General features: G+C 32.1%; 1 protein-coding gene and 1 long non-coding RNA gene across 2 annotated transcripts in view; both read left to right on the forward strand.

The window, feature by feature from the left end:
• Nucleotides 1-13,419, forward strand: part of LOC124457201 (neurogenic locus notch homolog protein 1-like) — a 136,318-nt gene that overhangs the window by 82,872 nt on the left and 40,027 nt on the right. The gene's annotated exons all lie outside the window — the stretch shown is intronic.
• Nucleotides 1-13,419, forward strand: part of LOC124457413 — a 25,187-nt gene continuing 11,768 nt past the window's right edge. Inside the window, exons 1-3 of the long non-coding RNA XR_006952567.1 lie at nt 1-11; nt 4,537-4,539; nt 11,093-11,099. This is a non-coding gene — a long non-coding RNA (uncharacterized LOC124457413). The remainder of the gene's footprint in view (nt 12-4,536; nt 4,540-11,092; nt 11,100-13,419) is intronic.

The raw sequence follows: 13,419 nt of genomic DNA on the forward strand, positions 1-13,419 counted from the left end.
TATCAACGCAAGTTTCCATCCATTCTTTTACGTTGTCTTTTAATGTCTCTAAGCTTTTCTTGCAGATTGATATGTCGTCATTACCATTTACTATTTGGCCACGAATAGACAGGATTATAAGAGTCCCAAGAAACGCTTTTGTTGAGCTTGATATCATCTTTATTTTCTATTTGTTAGAAGATGGACGATTATTAATTTCTTTAAAGCTTTCGTAGTAAAAAATTTACTTTTTTTATGAATGGTTTATAATCAATATAATCACATAATCAGTTTGTTTTTAACTTTTTTAGGGATGTATAAATCAAATATTGATTTCTATAATTATGTGACATTTTAACTTCCTTCTCCAAAACGTATTTTCACGTTTGCTTTCAGAAAATTGATGATGATTTAATATTGTTGCAATAGATTAGGCAAATTGTTCATTATAACGACTCATGCTTACAACAATTTATATAAGTAGAGTTCACCTGCGTAGAACGTGTTTTTTAGAAATAGATATAAGGTTTCTAGGAAACGAAAGCATAGAAAGAAATAATACATTTCAATGTCCACTATAAGGAAATGACGCAAATTATGAAATACACCAAGAGCAGTTTGCAAAAAATTTAAAATGGGTTGATTTCAAATTTGCTTATGTTAACTCAGTTTACCAGATGAATGGGAAAAACGTATTGCTTAACTAAGCCAGCAAAATTAAATGCAAAATAATCTGTTGCTTCGTGTTTAACAGACTCCCTGGCCTCTCTGTAACTACATGCCGTCTAGTTACAGAAAGGGAGGCCCTTTAAGCAATACATGACATTCTGCTTTACAACATCTGAAAGTCGTATAGAGAAGTTCGACTCTCATAACTATATAAGTTCTGAATTGAATGAAATTTATGAGCATTTTAACAGAGCTGTTAAAGTAAAAAAAAATATAAAAAACTAAATTAAGGAATTCTAATTTGTAGTACTAGAAGTTTTTATTTCTTTAGATATTTTGATTCAGACAAATAAAAGGCACTTGCCATCTGTCAAGGATATTCTTGAATTATGGAATAAATGTAGCTGAAGAAACAAGAGACAAGAAATGTATCATTTGTTTGGCGTGCATTTCTTGCTTTTTTAAATGACTTCTGTATTGATTCTTAGTGAGGATTTGCCCCATTTCAATTTGTTGATTTATGTACCTCTCTTTCTTTATCATTTCCCTCAATCATTAATTTTCATTTTAATGTCCAATCAAATATTATTTATCACACATGCATTTAAGTTTTAGTTTACTATCATTCTCATGTAAAAACGCAAAACTCTTTTCAAACGTTTTATATTTTTTAAATGTCTATGATAGTTGGAAAACATTTTTTTGTTATCTGTATTCAGAACAAAACTACTTAACGATGGTTGCTTCAAATATTTTTGATGTAGCTACGATTTCCTCTGGCGTATCAATGGAAATATGATATAATCCATTTCCAGACATTCCTAAATATCAATTAGTAGAACTTTACCATTGGTTGTGATCAATCAATTAGTTTTTGTTTTCATCATAAAAATAAATATGATGTGATAAAAAGATTTGCGAACTGGTAAAATTTTTCATAGAGTTATACACTAGTCAATTTACCAGATGGCAGCTATGTATATATGATGCATAGCTGCGCTGTTATAAATTACAGAAAATGTTTAAAAAAACATACAAATTGTTTTATAATGCTTTAGGTATTTTATTAGATAAAGATTGTGTTAGATTATCTGTTGGATTACGTATAAGCATGACTATGATAAATGAAATGTGTGGTCTTGATAAGAAAGTTAAATCCATAAGAGTTATTGTTCTTGCATTATGTGATAGGCTCTAAATTTTAGGTTTTCTATATGTTTTCGTTCCTTACCGTTGAAGAGGCAGTCTGGCTATCAATGAAATTTCTCCTTTGATTTCTGGCGAGTTTTTTTCAATCCTTCTCAAACAGCAGCTTAGACAAAATATAACTGAAGCAGAAGTTGTCTTCTCTTAAAGTGCTAGTAATATTGGCTTTTTGAATTTTGACATCAACACACGACGAGTACTTTTCTGTGGGCGGGGACACAAATTTTCATGATTTTTCATTATATTTGGGATAAAGAGCCATAATTGCAGAAATTTAGTGTCACTCACAATATGCAACAAAAAATTGTTTTAACAATTACAAGAAATACCATTTACATTGAAAATAAGAGAGCAAATTATTTTAATTCCTTATAACAACTCCCCGGAAAAAGATATGTTTACTTTGACGTTATTCAAATTGGTCAACTATTTCAAGTGTCTCTATAAGCTAAAAAAAAATGTGCACTGCAGATGTTACTTTCCGTTCATAGATAAGATACTACAAAGCAAAATGGAGTATTGTCTATAAGCAATTTTTGTTCAATTTTTCTAGTTCATTTTAATATGGTTCACCCCATTTTTACTTAACATAACATGAACTTTCTAAAGTACATCAAATTCAAACAAGGCCAGTTTCTAAGGTAATTATCTTTATTTATCCCATTTCACATGATTTCAATTTCTTATTTTCGTCTTTAATAAATTGAGCTCATTTCAGCGTATTCACTCTCTTTCCTCTCTCAAAAATGAAGAAAATAAGGACAAAGAAGACATATAAATGGTTGCAACCCCCTTCCCCCCCCCCTAAACATTTTCCGAGCAAAATTTACATTTTACATGATATACATTATATTCTGTAAACAACATATGTCAGTCGTAGAGAGAAATTTGAATCGTATAATTATATAAGTTCTGAATTGAATAAAATTTATGAGCATTTTGACAGAACTATCAATATAAAAAGTCTAAAGAACTAAACAGAGGAATGCAGCTTCGCAGTAATGAAAAGTTTTTACTTCTTTAAATATTTTGTTTCAGACAATTAAAAGGCATTTGCCATCTGTCCAAAAATATTCTTGCAATATTGAATGATCGTAACAGAGCAAACAAAAGACGAGAAATGTATCATTTGCTCTGCATATATTTCTTGCTCTTTAGAATGAGTTCTGTATTGATGTTTGATGATGATTTGCCATATTTCAATTTGTTCATTTATGTACCTCTCTTTATCATTTCCCTCAATCCTAAAGTTTTGGTTTGCAACATTTTTCTTCCTCAATATTGTGTCAGTTTTGGCCTCTGGTACGAAAGAGTCCATTTAAAAAACAACCATAAGTGCAAACACCCCAAATGTCATTTCTAAAATACAATATTAAAATCAAAAGAAAATAGCAATTCATCCATTTGTTCAAATATTATATAAATATTCTATAACGACATAGAACATACTATATCTGACTGCGTCTTTGATATTTGAAACTTTACGGTCTAACGAATTGGTTGAAATACATAAAAAATACATCTGTCACGCTTTTTAGTTCATAAGTAGCTACAGAACCCAAAAAATAAGTAAACTATTTTTGCTATGTGGGGAAGGCTTTCTTTTCTTCATCAAATTCTGACTAATTATCAAATATTTGATCACAATAATGGCATAACAATGTTTAGAAAAGACATTGTATAAACTTACGAAATTTTATAAATGGCAAAATTAGATATAGTAGTTTTTTGCTTAACATTTTTAATTACTTCTCAAACCCTCCTCAAAGTGCTAATTGATTCATTCTATCCAAATATACTCACTTAGTTAAAGAGGTTTGCCAGCTGGCATTTTGACATGTGCTACTTTGCCCTTTATGTATATTATTTGACGAACAACACTTAGCTTGTTGGAGATTGTGAATGCCTTCACGATTTGTACTGTTGAACTGACGGCGCCGAAAACCAGTTATAAATTTGTTTTTCGACCCACAATTGACCATCCTTTTTCGTTAAATGATTTCTGCCAACCTGCGTTTATGCCAGACTGTGGTTTACCAACGTCTAAAATGAAAAGTTCTTTAATCAAATAAACTGATGTTTTATTCACGTATACTTTCTTTGACTTTGTTGTAAAGAAAACAATCATCTTCTCCTCATATCTTCCTTATTAATATGCATGCACTTAAAGCTAATTTTTTAATGAAAATCGTGCTTTTTTCAAAATAAAAGTACAACAATGAGAGCACGCTCAATAAGGGAATTTTTAAATTTGCTTTCATACATGACAATCTTTAAGAAAGTCAAAACCATCCCCCGATATTTCTACAAAAATATTTTAGAAAATTTTCTGTAAGAACTTGGAGTCTCGCTGATTTTATTACATCAAATCCTGGCAAAGTAAATATTTTGCATGGAACTTATTTTTTTTCTAAATTATTAGCTAATGTGCACATAGAAAAGGAAAAGACCACCAAAACAGTATAGTTATAGACTTTCTGTGGACTTTTATAACTCAATTAATAATAGTCCAGGGGCCGATTGTATAAAAACGTAATTAACTTTAACTATAGTTAACGGTAACTACCGTAGTTAAGTCCTCAACTGTAGTTACTTAGCTGCTTTACTTAACTGCGTTGCACAAAACGTAGTTTCTCCGATAGTTAAATAACTGCGTAGTTAACTTGCGTGGAAATTGCGTAGAGTGTTGTTTTTGTTAAATGACATAACGTTTAATCAATTTATTCTTTGTAATGGCGGCAAGTGAACTATAAAATGACTTTAAAATCAAGAAAAATCTCTTGGCTTTTATAAAAATTTAAAAATATGGCAAACTATTGGCGCTTTTACGGATGTTGATGATGCAAAAAGAAAATTTATTAAACGTGATTCGTTCATCATAGTTAGTAGCCATGTAATCCAGCAATTATCTTTCTCTGCTTGTGTGACATGTTATATTCACAGCTATACACAAAATACTTATTTTTTCTTAACTGTGCCTTGCAAAAAAAAAGAGTTAAAAAAGCTATTGGGTATATTTGTTAATGAGCCTTAGCTATGAAACTTTTATTTATGCCTTTGTGATTTATTAACCTATTTTGTCTAAAGCTTGGAGTTTTATTCATTTTTTTCTACTTTTTAAATCATCAAACAGTAGCTAGAGCTTTCTGCTTGTTAGAAAATGATTGGCAGGCACGATTGCATGTACATTAAAAATAAACATTTTTACACAGGAAATTATTGATGAAATATCAATAAAACCCACTAATTGTCTGTAATGTATATTTTCTGCTTGTGTAATAAACCATGTGCGATGTATAATGCATATATATCAAGCAACGTGGACCTTCACCATGCATGCTGATGAAATGTTTTATGTATTTCAATAGCTAACATCATTGTATCTCATGGAGCTGATACACAAAAGAGTAGTCATGAATAAAAACTGTTGTAAAGCTCATGTATCTATATGTATTATCATTGTCATATTTAGCACAACATTCACACTGTAGTACCTTTTTCTTTTAACATAATCTAGCTTATTTTCCATATAGTAACGAATTTATATGATGCATAGGATATTCAAATTAAGCAAAATGCATAGGGAAAAACCCGCAATTTCAATATTTGATAAATCCAAGGCTATAGAATTCATTGCTCGATAAGCATTCTTTCTTTTTTTTGTCATTGAAAGAAATGTACGTGTTTGTAAGACAAGGTCAGCAAGTTATGTGCATTAATTTTAAAGAAGTGACTCTATCTCAATTGAGAGTTAAATGTTATTATTATATGGCTAGCTTAACTTCCGGCAAAATGATGCTGTTTGATTACTCAGAAACATTTTTGCCGGTCCATTATTTTCCCGTAATCGACCACAGTCAAAACGCGTAATTTTACAGTAAATGTACACAAACTTTCTAAAAGCAAAACACAAAATAAACGAAACAAAAAAGCATTTACGAATGTGATTCGAAGGAAAAACGTTTGGAAAAAAGTTTAACTATCCAGACGATAAAATTTGAAACGATTTAATTTTTCATGGACGAAAACTATAAAAGTTAAAGCCAACCCGTAAAAAACAGCAAGGGTGAAAAAGAAAGCCAGCTTTGTTTCAGATCAAATAATGCCATATAATAATCCTTCTAAAAAACTCGTTTCTCGGTCTTTACTGAGAAATATCGGGCGGAGGTGTTTTTGTACAGACCTCGCTCCATACGCACATTGCAGAATAATAAATGTCCCTTATGTATTTTTATAAAAAGATTTCATGCGTTTAGAATTTTAAATTTTTTAAAAAATTTTTAGGACGAATTGCAAATTATCGCTCTGTTTATTATTTATCCTTAATTATATCAATACTTATAATTCCTCTTCGAATGCATCTGTCATTCATAAAACTCTACAGTTAGCTAGTTTTAAGGGATGAAAATTATCACAATTTGTAGTGATTACGAGCCATGTCAGTGTGGTGAATGGATTTTGGATTACTGTTATCCCTATTTCAAGGTTAATTTAAAATCAAGCTATACTAGGTTATTGTATATAACATAATCATAATAATAGTTAAAATATAATAATAATAATCCTAACTAACTTCATATCTTAGAAGCGCTTTGGATAAAACGCAACCTCCCACAACTTAATAGTGGTCTCAAAGCCTGTAAGAAATTATCTCTATTTTAAATGAAAGTATACTCCATAATTTTTTAGTCTCGTAGCTCTCTCAATTACGTATAACTTTCGCTTCCGCTTGTAAATATTTATATAAAAGTTTCGCAGCTTGCTTTGTAAACTTTTAATATGACGATGTCTTTTGAATAAAGAACGAGATATTACACAATCTGTTGTCTAAGAATCTTGTATTATATTGAATATTAAGAAAACGAGATGTCTGTTTTCGGAAACTGTTTTATTTTGCTTTATTTAAAATTGTTTGCTTGTCCTGGTTATAGGTTAACTCAAAATAAAGCTATAATAATTTATTATATATATAAAAGAGCCTATAAAGAAAGCTCTTTTGTAAGTTGTCCATTCTTTTTGGTTGAAGACTTTATCATAATAATTACTATACTTGTTGGGTTGATGGAATGATTTCTATCATATTTCTTCAGGAATGTTGTGTAATATGTGTCCTTTGGTACGATAGAGACCATTTAAAAAATATCCACCTGTGAAACACTCAAGGTGTCTTATCTAAATTATAATATTATTATATGGTAAAGCAATTTATCAGCCTTTTCTTTTTAATATTATTTAAGAGTCTGATATAGACATAAAACGACTAACTGAGTTTGAATTATAACGTCTAAACTAATTCTAATTCAAAATATAATACTGTTTCTTGGTATATTTGAAAAAATTCTGTTTAACAACTTAAATTACATAAACATTATATTTTTCAGATAAAAGGTACAAATCTAAATTATTGACACGACAATTCCTTTTTAATTTTAAGCTATTCTCAAATTTTTTATTCGTTGACTTGTTTCAAAGGGTACTCAATTGTCTAGAGTTTTCCACCAGCTGGTATTTTCATATGTGATTCGTTCTCCTTTATATACTTTATATGACGAGCAGCAATTTAGCTATCTCAATTTTATAAATTCTATCACACTTTGAAATAGTCATTTGGTTGTGCCAGGAACCATTTATAAATGTGTAACTGGATTCACAAGTTGACCATCCTTGTTTGTTAAATGAACGCCATCAAGATTCTTTTTGCATTATTCTATGATTACCTGTTGACGGTTTGTCCCAGATTCTACTTCAGATGCCTACAGAAAGCATGAAGCAGAAAGAATACACAAGTCGACTGATGGTACCTAGTCGACTGATGGTACGTATGAAGTTAGTTGTTAATTAGTTGTAAGTTCTGAAAATATCATGCTTTTTAGTATTCTGTAATTCTTATTTTGTCGTTATGTCGCAGTGATATTGTACACGATAATTGTTTATAAATGAAAATTCTATTTCTCGTTTCAGAGCGATTATAGAACACCCATATATTTTTAAATGCAACCATACTAATTTGAGGAAACCGCATACATAGTATAACAATACTAAAGCTAACTAAAATATCATTTACAGTCTAAATTATTTTTATTAATATCATATAGTGTCAATGTAAAGAACGAAGTGTAAAGAATGCGACATATTTTAGGAGTGGATGGTCAATGGAAGGGTATTCTTTAATCTAGCCTTTCATTTTAATGAGACATTATATTGGGTTTTTATTATTGAATTAGAGTATAACAGTGAAAAATGAAAGTTTTGAGTGGACACAACCTTGCATCATAGTTGATAAAAAGGAACAATTATTCAAAGAAAATATAACAATGAGTTACAAATTTTACCCTGTAATGTATGTATATATCGCAAACTGTTTCAATGGAGTATTTGCCGGTTGCCAGTCTCCCTTAAATTTGCGCGGTTTTTGCAATGCATTTTGGGATCGCCAGGGGGTAAACATTTCTTTAGAAATTTATCTGTAATAGTGATATTTTTGAGAATTCTTAATTTAAAGCACCTATTTCCATTATAATGGCTATTCGTTGTAATGGGTATTCGTCACCAGTTGGGAGAAAAGAAGTAAAAGTATGTGGAGACGGCAATTGCTTTTATCGAGCAGTTGCGTTGGCTATAAACGGTGAAAGCGACGAAAACTTTGCTCACATTCGAGAAATGTGTAACGAAGTTTTAATACAAAATTCGGCTACTCTTTGACCGTATTTATTTCGATACGAATCGATAGAAAAGCATCTGGAAAAGCAACTGTTGCTAATTTTTTGGAAGAAAAGAACAATTTGATAAACTCAAATGCTATGCAATATGGACTAGACAAAGAAAAAGAGGCTCTGTATCTTTACAGGAGACTGCGTACAAAGAAGCATGAAAAAGTTAAAATAGAAGAACCTGGGTTGCTTGTTGACCCCAAAAATTTATGGATGGGAGTGAGTTTGGAAGGAATTTGCCATTGTGAATGTTGTGGCTCAAGGACACTTGAAATTAAGTGCCCTCTAACATGCAAGAATATGGATCCCAAATCGGCATTTTTCTCAACAGCTATTGGTGGGAAAACTAATGATAGTGGCAAGAAAGTGTTGAACAGGAACCATTTACATTACTTTCAAGTCCAAATGGGTATGGCTATAAGTCAAATCGACAAATGTGATTTTATTGTATTTACAGAAAAAGGAATTGATATTGTAGAAATACCATTTGATGCTGACTTCAGGAGTGATGTATTTAAAACTGTGTTTCTTTTCTATAAGAATTATATTATTAGTAGTCTTTTATTGAAATATGTGCAATGATAAAATTTTATATTTACAAATAATAGTTTTTCAAAATAAAAATATTAAGTATAATTTATTTTGGATTATGTAAGGATTACTTTATACCACGCTTTCCTAAATTACATAAAGCGGCACACATAAACAAAATGTTGTCCAAAACTGGTTTTAATGTCAATGGAATAACTCCTGATAAAATCAGAAATTGATTTAGTTTCAATATATTCCTTTCGACATGAGATCTTAATGATGCCACACGCCGAGTATGAGTTGTTCCACGAGAGGAAAGTCTTGGTCCACGACAATAGGCAGGAGAAATAAGGTGAACTTTCTTCACCACAAGTAGATCTCTAACACGGAATCCCTTATCAGCCATGACACCATCACCTTTTTCTAGCAAGTTTATGAGACCAGAGTTGGTGACCATTTCCTTGTCAGATATTGAACCAGTCCAAAGGGGTGGGATGAAGGAAAAAATACCATTAGGGGTAATGCCAACTAATAGTTTAGCAGTGTTCCAATGCTTATAGCTGCTCCATGAGATTTTCTGGCTCCCAGGTATCTTAGGTTTTTGTATAAAAAAGTCCTTGCAATCAATGATTATTCTTAAGTTTTTAAATTTCTGAAATCGCTTAGGTAGTTTCTCTTTGATTTCAGACTTACTTGGCCAAGGCACAACGAATGACAGCTCGTTAGACAGGAATTTAACCCAAGTTGTATAAATCCGGGAAACATGACTAGCTGAAACAAAAAATTGAATCAGCCAAAAACATGACATCAAATCCTTTTCGTGTCCTGACAAGAGTAAGAATGAATTCTTCCCAATGTGTCAATACTCTTGAGACATGCCCTCTTTTAATAGACTGGGCAGTGGCTGTATCAGTAGAACCTCTCCAATACATTAGACTCTTTGCTTTCTCTTCAATCAAACTGAAAACTAAGTTCAACTTTTCTAGTAACAATCCAGTGTAGCGGTAGCAATTCTTCTGGCAAATAGCTTGTTCAATAAATAAGTTTCTTTTCAACGTCTTAACGTCGCCCTGGCAAAAACAGTCAATGAGGTCATGTTTTTCACTTTAGTCAGAATCATAACTTGTAACATCCAAGTATGTTGTACAATTTATTTGTGGACTGTCTTCGTGCACAGACTCTGGCTCAGTACACTGCTCAGGAGCAGTAATTTTAGCAGCGAAAAATACCTTATCCTGATGCTCAAAGCTTTTCTCAGCACTGCCTTCACACAGAATTTTTCGTCTCTTTCTTTTTGGAATATTTGATTTGCTTCTATCTTTCAGCAGTAATCGTTTACTGCTTTCTTTTGATTGGTATCCTTTTAGATACAAAGTTGGATTGGGACAGCCCTCGGATCGATAACCATCAAGAAAATGATTAGAAAAAACCTTCGTATTAGTAGTGACTTTGAAGATTTTCCTGTTGATCAGCTTTTGATCAGCTTTTCCTGTTGAGCACTCTTGTCTTTCGCGTTTTTCGGAGAAAAAAAGCGAAGAATACCAACGTGATCGGAAACGATATATTTTTCAGGATATCTTCTATCGTTATCACAGCCATAAACAGCACAGTGATCCCCTTTTCCCATTATAATTGAATATAAACTCTTTACGAAAAGATATTTTTATAAAGATACACAATGTTTGCCCCCTGGCGATCCCAGAATGCATTGCAAGAACCGCGCAAATTTAAGGGAGACTGGCAACCGGCAAATACTCCATTGCAACATAATATAGCAAATGTTTAATTGATACGTAATAGGATAAGTCTTCACACATACATATAAAAGTCCATCAAATTTTGAACATGCTTGTATTTAACTATTTAATGTTTCACTAAATCTGTAAATGGCAACATATTTATGAAAAGTCGTTATTTCAAATATAAGTGAGAAGCTAAACAAAAAATAAAGCAAAAGATGTTGAAATTATAATTATGCACACTTATCAAATATTTAGATATGGGGTATAAAATGATTGTGAGTAATATTAATTTGGTACTGAATTAAACTGTTGTCTATAGCCAATACATTGTAAGGACACAGCCTGTGTAGGCAGTTAAGAAATATTTTGTTGTTAGGTGTCTGTATGAGTGAAAGTTGAAATCTGTTCTTATTACCATACGCTAATTCAAGAAGCTATGCTATATGACCATGAATCTTTTTTCTTTGTTTCGCATGACACCTTCCAAGTTTGAAGAAGACACCTTCCAAGTTTGGCATGCAAGAAGAGAAGCTATTGAACCTGCAGGAAGGCTTTGCGTCACTTTAAAATGTTTGGTCATTGGAGACGCCTTAGAAGTATTGCAGCAAGTTACCTTGTAAGCCGTACCGTTGTGGGACGAATTATGAGGGAGACTTTTAAAGCTTGGTGGATTGTTATCGCAGAAATGTTTTTTTTTTATATGTTCCAAGTTTGTCGAAAGAATGGCTAGATAAAAGTCAAGACTTTGAGAGAAGGTGGAAATTCCCGAACTGCGTCGGACTGATTGGCGTAAGCATATCATTATCCAGTGTCTTTCACGAGCAGGATCTATGTTTTTTAACTATAAGAAGTTCCGCAGTGATGTCCTGATGGCAGTTTTGAATGCAAAATATCAATTTACAATGGTTGATGTAGGCGACTACGGACATCTAAGTGACGGTAGCGTTTTTTCAAGTAGCGAATTTGGTGTTGCTATGGAACAGAACAAACTAAAACTTCCACACCCAAAACTGCTACCTTGGACAAATATTAGTGTACCATATGTGTTTGTAGGAGACTATGCTTTCCCTTTTAAAAATTTCTTTCATGAAACCCAATCCTAGAGGAGAGATCCAGATCCCTGACAGAATTGCAAATTACAGGTTCTCCCGTGCAAGAAGTTTGTAGAAAATGCCTTTAACACTGCCACCTCACGATTCAGACTCTCCAGACGTGCAATTATAGCAGATATTGACGTTGCAGTGCAAGCTACAAAAGAAATTGTGGTTCTTCATAACTACCTTATGGCTGACAGGTGTATTCCAAGTAATCCATATTGTCCATCTGACTTTATTGCCTATGACTGCAATGGTTCACTTAGACTGGTGGGTGGAGAAAGGAGAATGCAATAATGGCGGAATTGAGGATATAACACATCTTGGATCCAATTCTATTAAATGCAATCATAAAATATCAGAGATTGTTTTAGAGATTATTTCATTTCAACAATAGGTTCTGTGAATTTTGAATTATGTTGTACATATAGTCGCTAATGATAAAAATGAAAGATGTGGTAGTTGCTACTTTAGACAGTTAAGTGTAATAATTTGGAAAGATTCATGAAATGGCATTAACTGTCAATTTGAGACTGGGTGTTCAAGCATGCGATATTCATGTAGAAAATTTAACCTAGTCTGCGCGCATTTTTGCTCTGATATTAACTGCGAAAATACATCAGGTAAAAACAGAGTAAGAAAACGAAACAGATGTTTCCCGAGCTGAGAATCGCATTGTTAAATAAGCCACCTTGTACATTTGTATGGTAGAGTGTAGACATGAAATCTACAAAGTGCTGAAGATCACTGCAAAAGCTCACGCCTACGCTATTGAGTTTTATAAAATCTGGAGGGAACATGTAAACCAAACTACTATAAATTATTAGCGCGCGTCCTATGGTCAAAGATATGGCAGAATTTGATTGTCTAAGTGAGCGGAATGACGCGGAATCTTGCAAACTTGGGTGTTATGCGGAGGCATAAGTACTGCCACAAAAAGAAACATTTCATGACATTGATAAGCAACGTAGTATTGCTTATCATTTAAAGTGTTCTTATTTTCTTTTTAAGTAAATATTTGAGTTGTGATGGTATATATTTTTAGAATGTTTTAACTACTAAGTTGTAATTTAGGTTATGTTTATCCAGTCCTATTTGTTCTTTGCTTAACCACTTGCTAGATAAGGGGAAAGCAACCAATTCTTATCAAGATTTGCATATCTCAAAACTCCTGGTTTGAATTGAGTTCACCTCCAAGAAATGGAAGATTTTTCAGAATTTTTTCTACAAATATGAAGGAAAATGGAAATAGTGCAGAGTTGAAAAACAGTGCAACATTAATTAATAACTCTTTGGAACATGTCGTGAGATAAAAAATAAATACCTTTATTAAACAATTGGCTGCATAATTTGACAGATTATGAACAATCACGACGATGGTGTTTCAATGTTTGCTTTAGCTAACAGTTTTATAAAAGCCATCTAGTTTTTCTCTAAATGAACAATTTATATAATTTTTATATAGTAAAAAGCTTAACCCATAAAAAC

Source organism: Xenia sp. Carnegie-2017, unplaced genomic scaffold (assembly GCF_021976095.1).
Source record: "Xenia sp. Carnegie-2017 unplaced genomic scaffold, XeniaSp_v1 HiC_scaffold_6, whole genome shotgun sequence".
Taxonomy (NCBI): domain Eukaryota; kingdom Metazoa; phylum Cnidaria; class Anthozoa; order Malacalcyonacea; family Xeniidae; genus Xenia; species Xenia sp. Carnegie-2017.